Here is a 12,273-nt window from a genome sequence, read left to right as displayed (position 1 = left end):
TCGCTCCGGCTAAATAGTGCTTACTGCACATAATTTTAGTAATTCCCGCAGGTTTCATGGTCAGACCGAAAACGCATGCTCCACTGATCTATATTAGTGAAGCGAACAAGCCACACTCAGTCTCAAACAGAGATAGAAGTCAAACAGACTCACATGTACCAAAATAAGCACCTTCCTGCGCTCAAACTGTCAAATACATACACAAGTATGTCAAAACCAGCGGCACAGGCAATCTTGGCGAGTATACAGATAAACACTGTCAGTTTTGAATCGTTAAATAGCTAAGAAAGTGAACCCATGTCTTGTATAACAGTATTCGGTCCGTTGAACACCGTTCATAAACTCTTAAAGGGACAGCAGTCCAATATTCCTGCTGCTGTCTGTCATGTTAATCAAAGAACAAAAGACAAAGAAAATCAGTTTCAGCTCTTGACTGAATACGTTTTATAACTTTAATGGTAAGAATTGATCTGTATTAATATTTGCAATAAAGACTACAGAAATTAAGGTAACCAATGTAAAATAATACTGAATGTGTCATTTTACATTTGATTACTTTAATTTCTGTAGTATTTCTTACCTGAATAGAAACCCAGTTAACCCAAAAAACTTAGTTTCATAGCTCTCTTTATTCTATTGCATTTATTTGAGCTGTTTATATTTTATTACTGACTTTTACTTGTTTTTTTTTTTTTAATGAAAATAAAACTTTGCATTGAAGAAAAGTAGATTTTTATCGGCCGATCTCACTAACAAAAAATCGGAAATCGGAATTGGCAAAGAAAATTGCAGTCGGTGCATCTCTACAAATAAGCATGAAAGTTAAAAAGAAATTTATATAGGCCTGTCAGCTGTTACATCGCAAGGTACAAAGGAAGAGCACAACGAGCTGAACTCATTGTAGATGATAGCTGAAGGTTGCTCTGCTGTTACACAAAGTATCTGTTATTCAGTTACAGATGACAAAAAAATCGTGCATACTACTGAAAACATATAAACTGTTACCTAGAAGTAAACAACTGTAGTTTAGGCATAAGTCAGTCGCGACGCTGAGAATATAGTTACCTTTATGGAATAATCCACTGATGTCTTGAGATACAATCTGAACTAATATTCTCATTTGAGATTGAACTAATATTCTAATTAACTTATTCTAACTAATATCTGAACTAATATTCTCATTTGTGCATTATTAATATGAATATTAACTAATTAATATTCATGTATGCTCCGCCTTCGGAAACCGAAAATCTCGTAACACCGGTAAATTTAATGGCCCAATGAAAAACAATGAAAACCAGGACATTTTCATCACTTTATAAAAAACAACCAGGACGGCCAGGACAGGACGTGAAAACAGGACATGTCCTGGGAAAACAGGACGTTTGGTCACCCTAAGCTAGGGGGAGCTCGGCTCCCCTTAATAAGGCATGGGCTCCTCTGATTTGATTTGTAAAATTTTGGGGGGTCTCAAAAAATATTGACAATGTGTTATTTTGACGTGCAAGTTCAGTTTTTTGTAATGTGATCATCGTGGATTATTATGTGTAAAAGTGAAAAAATATCATCATTCATGCATGACAGCGATTTAAACCTAATTCACTCCAATAAAGATATGTATTTAACCATGGTTCCCTGAGAACAGGGAACTAGACTCTGCGTTTACCGCATATGGGGAACCATCACTTGTGACAGGTGTTCGAAATGCCAAGAATCACAACACTCCAATCCCATTGGCCGGCGACAGCCTATGACGTCATTACGGCGCGAACCATGACGTATAAAGGGAGCGCCTGAGGAAGCAGTCAACACCTACTCGTCTTTGAGGGACTGTTCAGCAGGCAACCCGAAGCATGGCAGTGTAACACAGAGTCTCGTTCCCTGTTCTCAGGGAACCATGGTTACATACGTAACCTGAGACGTTCCCTTTCGAAAGGGAACTCCACTCTGCCTTTACCGCATATGGGGAACGATATACCCACGCCACCATGCTAGAGGAGAGTTCATGCCAAATGTCTGGACAAACGTCCGGCAGTTTCAAAGAAAAGCCGGGAGCAACTCTCCCCAAGGCTGTCAGTGACAGCATTCCCTATGGCCAACAGCCCAAGCTGAGCCTAAAAGAGGCTTTCCGAAGAAAGCCTTCCAAAGCTGCTCAAGGCGTCTGGGACCAGCAATCCGTGGAAAGTGGTCCCTTAAAGGGAATGTGGCCAGGAAACCAAACGGAACCCCGGCCAGTCACTAGAGGGGAACGAAGTCACCCCCAACGCCACCAAGGAGGATGTATTAATCTAGCGAAAGCTAAACATAGTCTGGGCCAGCCCTGTCTTATGCACAGAATCTCTAAAGCGCATACTTAAAAGAAGAGAGCAAATAAGAGCGACTGCGAAAGAACAGTAAGCGACTCCAAACCCACGCGCAGAGATGGGCATCCTGGAGAGCGGAACTCAGCTGAGCGCTAAAAACCCTCGTATTGAGGGGAGTATAATCCACTCGTCCTAGGATCTACTCAGCGTCTGATTCAAGCACAGGGGAGCACAAACCAGCCTAGGGCTAGTCCGAATGGGAGACTTCATAGAAGTCTACAACCAATGACCAGCTTAGGGAGCTAAGCACAATTACGCAGTCAACCCAAAGGAAAGTACAGCGTTCAACCTAACAGACAGACCATACTGTAGGCACATAGTCATGGAGGCCGACCAGAAAGGGCCGACAACATAACTAAAGTTCTTACAAATGAACTAATATCACAACAACAACCCAATTCATATGGTGGTATTCAGGATGGCCCACAAGGCCATTCGACTGAAAACAAAGCATGTTGAGCGCATGACCAACCAAGTAATTAGGTAGCTGTGAGTGCCCACAAAACAGCCCGTCCAACACAATCCAACAAGCAGTGTACTTGGTAAAAGCACCTTTTTACTCTTTAAGCAAGAGGAGTACAGCGTACGCCATCACGCGCTAAAGAAGGCTCCATAGGCCTATAACCTCAGCAGACACGTGGCATCAGCTCGTGGCAGTGTTATCAAGCTCCAGGCTAAGCAAACCGACTACAAAAAGAGGTCATAAGTCAGCCAGAGCCCTGGCCAGCCAGCGACATAATATGCCCTCAGTGAGAGCAGCTTCCCTTGAGACCACAAGAGGATCTGACGGGCCAAGTAATATAGTCTGCGAGACCGCAGACCCCCCTGATGATTTATATATGCAACCACTGCAGTGTTGTCCGTATGTACCAACACATGGTAACCTCTCAGATCTGGGAGAAAGTGTTTTAAAGCTAGGAACACTGCCATCATCTCTAGCCGATTTATGTGCCAAGAGAGCTGATGGTCTTCCCATAGACCCTGAGCTGAGCGACCACTCATGATCGCTCCCCAGCCCGTGAGGGAGGCGTCTGTCGTAAGCTTTACGCGACGAACAGTGGCCTCCAACACGGGTCCCTGGGACAGGAACCGGGGGTCTTTCCACATGGTCAGAGAACGAAGACATCGTTTTGAAACTTTGATCATGCGGAAGGGATTTCCCCTCGGGGAGAACCCCCTGGTCCTGAGCCACCACTGTAGGGGTCTCATGTGCAGAAGGCCAAAAGTTATTACGTTGGACGCAGCTGCCATCAGACCCAGCAGTTTCTGGAACTGTTTAACAGTGAGAGACTGGCCTAACTTCACCCCTTTCACAGCCATAAGAATGGCACTCACCCGAGCGGGAGACAAATGTGCCCACATCGTGGTGGAGTCCCACACTACACCCAGATAATTGGTGGATTGAGCTGGAACTAGCACACTCTTTTTGGCATTGAGCCTCAGCCCAAGCCTCTTCATATGGGACAGAACAACATCTCGATGTTGAACTGCTAGTTGCTCTGACTGAGCTAGAATCAACCAATCATTGATATAATTCAGTATGCGAATGCCCTGGATCCTCAATGGAGCCAGAGCTGTGTCCACGCATTTCGTGAATGTGCGGGGTGATAATGATGGGCCAAACGGAAGAACCCTGTACTGGTAAGCTTCGCCCCCTAAAGCAAACCTGAGGAACTTCCTGTGAAAAGGATGGATGGACACATGAAAGTACGCATCTTTCAGGTCTATTGCCACAAACCAGTCCTCGGATCTGATCTGTGGTATAATCTGTTTGAGTGTCAGCATCTTGAACTTGAGCTTTTGTATTGAGCGATTTAGCACACGTAAATCTATGATAGGTCGTAGACCTCCATCCTTCTTTGGAACAATGAAATAACGGCTGTAAAATCCTGACTGATTGCTGGGAGGAGGGACCCTTTCTATAGCTCCTTTTCACAAAAGTGTCGTAACTTCTTGTTCCATAACCAGAGACTGCTCGGGGGTTACCACTGTGGGAAGAACCCCGTTGAATCTGGGCGGGCGAGACCCAAATTGAATCTTGTAACCCTCTTTTATAGTGAGTAGCACCCATTTCGATATTTACGGGAGAAGTTTCCATTCTACCAGAAAATCTACTAAGGGAACCAGTCTCTCGAGACTGGCCTCTGGTGTTTCTTGAGCACTCGATTCGACGCTCTGAAGCGGCGCACCGGCAGAGGACAATCGAATTAAGTGGCCGGCCCTCGGAGGGTCGGCGGAGACCGCTGCGCCCTGACGCACACTGGGTGGCAGGGTTGGCATAACGATCCCCTGAGGGCGCCGAAGGAGAGCGGCTGTTAGATATATTTTTCGCCAGCTCCCTTCGGAGGGGGCCGCCCTCATCGGTTCCTGACCCACAGACATCAGGACCGCTTCGAAGCCTTCCGGGCCAGGATAACGGCGCGCAGGTCCGTTCTGCCCCTAGAAGGCTTCGGCTGAGCCGACCCGATCCCCAAGCTCTCTGCAGGGGGAGCACAGGCGGCCACGCTGATCTTTTATTGCGCTCTGTGGTGCGCTGAGGAGCTCGTCGACGGCCGAGGCTGCTCCCGCTTAACAGCCTCGGGGGGAGGGGGGGAGGGTTTCTAGGTTTGCGGGGGATGAACCTCTGGAACGCCGCAGACTGTTTCTTAGCCTCCTGGAACCTCTCGACGACTGTTGTAACAGCATCGCCGAAGAGGCCCGCTCCCTTATGTCCGAGAGGTTCAGCCACAAGTGCCTCTCCGTAGCCACCAATGCTGCCATAGAGCGGCCGATTTCTTTTGCCGTCTCTTTGGTGGCACGGAGAACCAGGTCAGTTGCCATCCTGATTTCCTGGATGCACTCATACATGGCCTCCCCGCTGTTTTCCACTTCCCCCAGCAGGTCAGCTTGATATGCTTGTAAAGGCGACAAGGTGTGCAAACACGCCGCCGCCTGACCTGCTGCCGCGTAAGCCTTGCCCACCAAGTTTGATGTGGTCTTTAGTGGCTTGGTGGGCAACGTTGGGGTTTTCAGCGACGATGCGGACTGAGGGGAGAGATAGCCCGCAAGCGTCTCTTCCACCCGAGGCATCGCCGCATAGCCTTGTTGTTTCAGCCCCACGATGTTACTGTACAGTGAGGTCTGGGGGCTGAACACACGATATGACGCAGGCTTTTTCCATGACCTCGACACCTCGGTGTGGAGGTCAGGAAAGAAAGGCAAACCCCAACGCTGGGGTAGTGACCGAGCGGGCAGAAAGCGCTCATCCAGTTTGCTCTTAGGTTTTGTGTCTGCCCGCTCTGCTGGCCAGTCGATTTTTAATTTGGCCACAGCCCTGGTCACTACCTCCAGGAGCTCCTCATATGCTGGGGAAGAGAATGGCGGTTCCTCTTCCCCCACGCTCATCACATCAATCTCCTCAGAGGAAGAGAGGTGAAGCGCTGGTGCCTCTCTCTGGGGGGAAGAAACCGCTACGCGTGCTTCCGCCACCTGAGAAGAGGCACTGGGGCTGGCAGGTAAAGGGCGAGATAAGGCTGGGCCCGTCTCAACCCCCTCTGCCAGCTCCATTTGCGAACCCCACGAATGAAGCCGCCGCTGCACCTAGGCAACAGCGGGACCCGACCCGCGGGGAACGCCAACTGGAGCACCCTCTTTATTATTAAAGAGTGCCCGGCGTGATCTTAAAACTCTGAGGGTGAGCTTATCACAGTGGACACAGACAGCCCCCTCGAGAGCTGCCTGTGCATGCTCAACCCCCAGGCAGACAACACACATCTCATGGGTGTCCCCATCAGGAATATAGCGTGTGCATGGGTGAACACACTGCTTGAAATGTCTGCCTTTTTCTTCCGCCATTTTGACTCGTGTCTTATTTCACTATATATATATATATATATATATATATATATATATATATATATATGTGTGTGTGTGGTGAAACTGCAAAACTCTTGTCCTCAGACGAAGAGATAACGTTTGTAGCAATAATAGCGAGACAAACAACACCAAATAAGACACACAAGATAACATAGAGCGCTTGCTGAAGACACAGAAGCTAGCGTGCTCTGCGTCCGGGTGTGCTTTATAGTTTCCTGGTCTGTGACGTCACCCGTCTCTGACGTCTCGCTACGCGATTGGCTAGATACATGAGTGCTTCAGTGACGACATCATGCAGAAGGTTCCCAATGCGTTACCATGCAGCGTCGATAGTTCCCACGAAAGGGAACTACGTTTCACAACCAAACACACGGGAGATGTGACAAGGAAACAATGCAATATCATGCATGCAAGACCGGAGTTCTGAGTTTTCGCTGAAGGCCGTGTCTGTGGCAGCCTGACAAATTCTGATGTTTCGCCATGAAAGAGGAAGCGGTTGTAACTCAGGCATACTATGTCTGATATGCTTCAAACTGCACATGTGTGATGAGAGTCCTGGCCTAAAGACATCTATATGACAATATTCAGTTAGCCATAGCGCCACCTGCTGGCAACAGGAAATGGCATGCTTTACACTGTAATTCACTCCCAGTAACATATTTCAATATGCCACGAAGTACCAAACATGCTAGAGACACGTTAAATCATGCAACCCTTGGCTAAGTGCTAATGTATGCTATTAATGCCACGAAACAGGAAGTTGTTGTAAAAAAAAAAGCGATGAAAGGATATAATTTTATCACTCTCTTTCTGTTGATATGATGTACGGCCTAGTACACAACAATATGCCATCACATTCACAACTCTCCTGTGATTCAAGGTGATACTTCTGGGTTTCTCCCCACTGGAGCCTCGTTTTCGATTTCAAAATGACGGCTGCGTGAAATCAGCGTATTGGTCAAGTTTACATGAATCAAAACTGGGGTCAGATTATACTATGTGAGGGTTTGGAGTGTTTAAAAATATGAGGCAGACAACAGTTGTAAAGTGTGTGTTATTTGTAGTTATTGGGGACATCAGAGATTAATGGTACATAATAAATTATTTTCTACACATTTTAGCAATTTAAAAATGTTTGAAGGAGTTTTTACACGGCACCCCTGCTCTCGCCAGATGGCACCCAGTTTGGGAAATGCTGCTCTAGGTGACCCTTATATACTTTCGGGTCGCGCTAGTAGTGACATCATAGATTGTCGTCGGCCAATACGATTGCCGTGATTTGATAAGCGTTTCAGATGGCAGTTACATGGACACTTTTCCCCAATAGTGTCATCAAGCAGTGTCTCGTTCCCTGTTCTCAGGGTCCAGAGGTTACATACGTAACCTGAGACGTTCCCTGAAGAGGGAATGAGACGCTGCGTTGATTGAGACTATGGAAATGCTCTGCATGATTGCGTCATGAAGCACACGTGAAATCAGTCCAATGGTGTGACAAGACGTCAGAGGCGTATGATGTCCCAGGTGAAAAAAAAGTACACTTCTATAATGTACTTAAAGTGCTCCATTTTCACATACTAATTTTGTACTTAATATACTTAAAATTCTTCTTTAGTACTTCTTAAGGTAATCTTAAGGACATCTAAGTGTACTCAACTGTGCTATTTTAAGACACCATGAAATATGAACTAAAATGTGCTTTTAATATACTATATCTGTATTTAAAAAAATGTATTTAGAGACCACTTGTAGTACACTATGGGTTCAAATGTACTATAAGTGGTATCTAAATATATTTTTTAAATAAAGAGATATCATATTAAAAGCACATTTTAGTACAGTTGAGTACACTTAGATGTTCTTAAGATTATCTTAAGAAGTACTAAAGAAGAATTTTTAGAATATTAAGTACAAAATTAGTGCATGAAAATAGAACCCTTCAAAGTACATTATAGAGTTGTACTTTTTTTTCCACCTGGGTTCATGGCCAGGAAACAATAGGTTACTGTCGTAACCCCGGTTCACTGAAACATCGAGTGGAGAGATCCACCTATGGGAAGGGCATCCGTACCTAACCTCTGCAGAAGCATCAAATTCTACCAAGTCTGGCTAAACAGAAAGAAGTGCGTAGCCAATGCCAGGTAAGGCCCCACCCCCTTACCTGAGAGCATATAAGGCACATACGCGCAGCTATTCTCCAGTAAGCATATTCGCTTCTTGTGCGGCAAGCAGGGCAAAGCTGGTGGATCTCTCCACTCGATGTTTCAGAGAGCCGGGGTTACGACAGTAACCTATTGTTCTTTCATCATCTCGTGTTCGAGATCCACCTATGGGTGAGACATGGACAGCTCCCCGATTGCCCAATACACTTACAGTGAAGTTCTGTAAGCCAGAGAAAGACAGTCAACCCAAGGTGGCGGTGCCTGACACGTCCCATAATCATGCACCTTGCAACCCTGTCGCACACACATGACTGCAGTGCACAGGCAGGACATGAAACATGTATAAAGCACACAAATGTAAATAAACCCAGCAATACAAATATAAACAGCCAGGCAGGAATGTAAATGCGTGCTTGGTGACATGAATGTGCGTGGCCTGCCGGCCCACACACCCCTTATTCTTTTACAACAATGTATAAATAGGAAGAGAGAAAAGAAGGTAACAAGGAGGGCTATGAAGACCCCACCCCTAAAACAGAATGTGCTACCGAGGTTTTGGTAACATCCAGTCGGTAGTAACGCACAAATGTATGGGGAGAGGCCCAGCTGGCAGCAGAGCAGATGTCCTGCAGTGACACTCCTCTAAACAAAGCCCAAGAGGCGGCTAAGCCCCTCGTGGAATGAGCTCTGATGTTACCTGGGGGCTACACTCCCTTAGATTCATATGCCAAAGCAATAGCATTCACAAGCCAATGTGAGAGGTATTGCTTAGATATGTGAGGGGGAGCCCATGAAATAAAGAGCTGGTCACTCCTCCGGAAAACACTGGTCCTAGTAATATACAGTACAGTCCAAAAGTTTGGAACCACTAAGATTTTTAATGTTTTTAAAAGAAGTTTCGTCTGCTCACCAAAGCTACATTTATTTAATTAAAAATACAGTAAAAAACAGTAATATTGTGAAATATTATTACAATTTAAAATAACTGTTTACTATTTAAATATATTTGACAAAGTAATTTATTCCTGTGATGCAAAGCTGAATTTTTAGCATCGTTACTCCAGTCTTCAGTGTTACACGATCCTTCAGAAATCATTCGAATATGCTGATTTGCTGCTCAAGAAACATTTATGATTATTTTCAATGTTGAAAACAGTTGTGTACTTTTTTTTTTCAGGATTCCTTGATGAATAGAAAGTTCAAAAGAACAGCATTTATCTGAAATACAAAGCTTCTGTAGCATTATACACTACCGTTCAAAAGTTTGGGGTCAGTAAGAATTTTTATTTTTATTTTTTTGAAAAGAAATTAAAGAAATGAATACTTTTATTCAGCAAGGATGCATTAAATCAATCAAAAGTGGCAGTAAAGACATTTATAATGTTACAAAAGATTAGATTTCAGATAAACACTGTTCTTTTGAACTTTCTATTCATCAAATAATCCTGAAAAAAAATATTGTACACAGATATTTTGTACAATTTTACACATTAAATGTTTCTTGAGCAGCAGATCATCATATTAGAATGATTTCTGAAGGATCATGTGACACTGAAGACTGGAGTAATGATGCTGAAAATTCAGCTTTGCCATCACAGGAATAAATTACTTTGTGAAATATATTCAAATAGAAAACAGTTATTTTAAATTGTAATAATATTTCACAATATTACTGTTTTTTACTGTATTTTTAATTAAATAAATGTATCCTTGGTGAGCAGACGAAACTTCTTTTAAAAACATTAAAAATCTTAGTGGTTCCAAACTTTTGGACTGTACTGTATGTCTGTAATGCACATACGGGACACAGAGCATTCAGCCTCTGATCCTCCATGGAGGAAAAAGGTGGAGGATGAAAAGCAGACAGCTCCAACACCTCCTATGTGAATGCAGGGAAGCACTTAGGCATAAAAGCCGGGTTAGGCTTAAGATAAACCTTATCTCCACTAAGAGAGAATATAGTGCACGAGGAATGAACAGAGAGTGCATGTAGCTCACTGACACGTTTAGATGAAGCTAAGGCCAAGAGCAAAGCTGTCTTGAAGGACATTAACTTCAGGGAAATACTTCCCAGGGGCTCAAAAGTGTATTGAGACAGAGCCTCCAGCACCATGGAGAGGTCCCATTCAGGAACAGTTCTCCTGATGACTGGCAAGGAACGACGGGCACCCTTCATAAATCTGCAGATTAGAGGATGCTGCCCAACCATTGAGCCCTCAAAGCCCACATGACAGGCAGATATAGCCACCAGGTAGACCTTAATAGTGGAAAAAGACCTGTCTTTATCCATAAGGTCTTGTAAAAAACACAAAATATCAAAAACTGAGCACTGATATGATGTGAGACCACGCCCATCACACCACCCTTCAAACACTTTCCACCCTTCAAACACTTACAACCACATAAGGATTGTGTAGAAATGACCCTGGCATTCTGTATAGTAGAAATCACACACGGGGGAAGCCCTAGTGCATTTAAGTTTGTCCTCTCACGGGCCAGTCCCAGAGAGCCACCCTGTCCGGATGTGGGTGATAAATCTCCCCGTTCACTTGAGATAATAGATCTGTGCGGAGGGGGAGGCACCACGGCTGGACATATAACAAAGGAATTATCTCTGCCAGCCACGGTGCTTTGGGCCACCTGGGTGCTATCAGAATGAGAGACAGGCCCTTCTCTCTCACCCTGGCCAGTGTGGGAATTATCAGGTACAGGGGAGAAAAGCATACAGCAGCATTTTGGGCCATGGGTGGGCCAGTGCGTCTACCCCGAGGGGCGCGTCCACGTCCATTAGCGAGAAGAACATAGGACAATGGTTGTTTTCGCACAAGGCGAATAGATCTACGATTGCCTTTCCGAATCTCATCCATATCAAGCCCACTATCTAAGTATGGAGGCGCCAATCTATGTAGAGTAGGTTCTCCCTCGATAGAAGGTCTGCGCCTCTGTTCAGAATGCCTGGAACATGAGTCACGTGTAACGACAGGAAAAACCGCCTGCTCCACACTAAAAGCTTGTGAGCTAGAGTGTGAAGTTTCGATGAACGAACACTGCCCTGACGATGCTGAAGGCTGTCATGTCTTTCAACTCGAGACCCGCGAGACCGTGTTTGTTGAGCTGGTCCCCCCAACTGTACTTCATATGCTTGGCACAAGCAGGAAGGACAGGGAGAAGCTGTTTTCTCGGGCCGGGAGGTGGACCCAGAAATTTTCCATCACAGATGTCCCTCTCCTGGTAGGTGGCACCTTGTAAAGCCAGCCATTCGATATTGAGGCGAGAAGCCGCTTGCTCACAATATTCAAAGAGGACGGATTGGGGTAAAGCTGCAGGTGCATGAGCCTGAGGAGCTACAGAAGGCGAGATAGCCTCCTCATCATCAGAGCCTTCGAGAAGGCCTGCGTCATCCTTGTCACCAGAGCCGGGCAGCTCGTTTGCGAATGAGGGTTCACCCATTAAGATTTCCTCAAGGAAAGCAGATTCAGATTGGTCAGCCCAATTCAAAGTTGCCGCTCCCCGGGAGCCCCCCGTGCGCGCGCTATCGTCGTCATTTCCCCCATCAGAGTCTGACTGCTCGAAATCCAAACTTTGAGTAGCGGCCACCTTATGTCTGTGTCGACGGAGACAACCGATACCACACAGCTTGTTCAGTGCTTGTGACAAAGAAACACAACGGAGCTGTTATGGCCCATAACCAAAAAAAATGCTCGCTAAATTAAATTAAACAAATAATGTGCACGGACCAAACACATGAATGAGTCACAGACACTTTCAAGACGCCAGTCGCCTTCATTTACTGTCTTGCAATAACAAAAAATAAATCAAACAGTCAATAAACAATGCATAATAATTCACAAATAATATTTACAAACATAATCTAAGGAATAATAACAAAAGAAATA

General features: G+C 45.2%; 1 pseudogene; it reads right to left on the bottom strand.

Annotated features, from left to right (window-relative positions):
- Positions 1–8,889: 8,889 nt before the first annotated feature.
- On the bottom strand, positions 8,890–11,101 carry LOC125273265 (annotated as a pseudogene).
- Positions 11,102–12,273: the final 1,172 nt, after the last annotated feature.

The sequence above is a fragment of the Megalobrama amblycephala genome, linkage group LG8 (genome assembly GCF_018812025.1).
Source record: "Megalobrama amblycephala isolate DHTTF-2021 linkage group LG8, ASM1881202v1, whole genome shotgun sequence".
NCBI classification, from domain to species: Eukaryota; Metazoa; Chordata; class Actinopteri; order Cypriniformes; family Xenocyprididae; genus Megalobrama; species Megalobrama amblycephala.
This window is presented reverse-complemented; position numbering and strand designations above follow the sequence as displayed.